Source organism: Lagenorhynchus albirostris, chromosome 1 (genome assembly GCF_949774975.1).
Source record: "Lagenorhynchus albirostris chromosome 1, mLagAlb1.1, whole genome shotgun sequence".
Lineage (NCBI taxonomy): Eukaryota > Metazoa > Chordata > Mammalia > Artiodactyla > Delphinidae > Lagenorhynchus > Lagenorhynchus albirostris.
The window spans coordinates 51110345-51111606 of record NC_083095.1 but is presented as its reverse complement, the minus strand read 5'-3'; positions in this window follow the sequence as shown (position 1 = coordinate 51111606).

Sequence of the window (1262 nt, the reverse complement as noted above, 5' to 3'; positions counted from 1 at the left end):
CAACATTTGAATTATAGGGATCCCAGAAGAAAAAGAGAAAAAGAAATGGTCTGAGAAAATGTTTGAAGAGATTATAGTGGAAAACTTCCCTAACATGGGAGAGGAAATAGTTACCCAAGTCCAGGAAACACAGAGAGCACCATACAGGATAAACCCTAGGAGAAACACGCCAAGACACATATTAATCAAACTAACAAAAATTAAATTCAAAGAAAAAATATTAAAAGCAGCAAGGGAAAAACAAAAAATAACATACAAAGAAATCCCCATAAGGTTATCAGCTGATTTTTCAGCAGAAACTCTGCAGGCCAGAAGGGAGTGGCAGGACATACTTAAAGTGATGAAAAAGAAAAACCTACAACAAAGATTACTCTACCCAGCAAGGATCACATTCAGATTCGATGGAGAAATCAAAAGCTTCCAAGACAAGCAAAAGCTAAGAGAATTCAGCATCACCAACCCAGCTTTACAACAAATGCTAAAGAAATTTCTCTAGGTGGGAAACACAAGAGAAGAAAAAGACCCACAAAAACAAACCCCAAACAATTAGGAAAATGGTAATAGAAACATACATATCGATAATAACCTTGAATGTAAATGGATTAAATGCCCCAACCAAAAGAGACAGACTGGCTGAATGGATACAAAAACAATACCCATGTATATGTTGTCTACAAGAGACCCACTTCAGACCTAGGGGCACATACAGACTGAAAGTGAAGGGATGGAAAAAGATATTCCATGCAAATGGAAATCAAAAGAAAGCTTGAGTAGCAATACTCCTATCAGATAAAATAGACTTTACAATAAAGACTGTTATAAGAGACAAGGAAGGACACTATATAATGATCAAGAGATCAATCCAAGAAGATATAACAATTATAAATGTTTATGCTCCCAACATAGGCGCACCTCAATACATAAGGCAAATGTTAACAACCATGAAAGGGGAAATCGACAGTAACACAATCATAGTAGGGGACTTTAGCACCCCACTTACACCAATGGACAGATCATCCAAAATGAAAATAAATAAGGAAACACAAGCTTTAAAAGACACAGTAGACCAGAGAGATTTAACTGATATTTATAGAACATTCCCCCCAAAAGTGGCAGAATACACTTTCTTCTGAAGTGCACATGGAACATTCTCCAGGATAGATCACATCATGGGTTACAAATCAAGCCTTGGAAAATTTAAGAAAATGGAAATCGTATCAAGCATCTTTTCTGACCACAACGCTATGAGACTGGAAATCAAT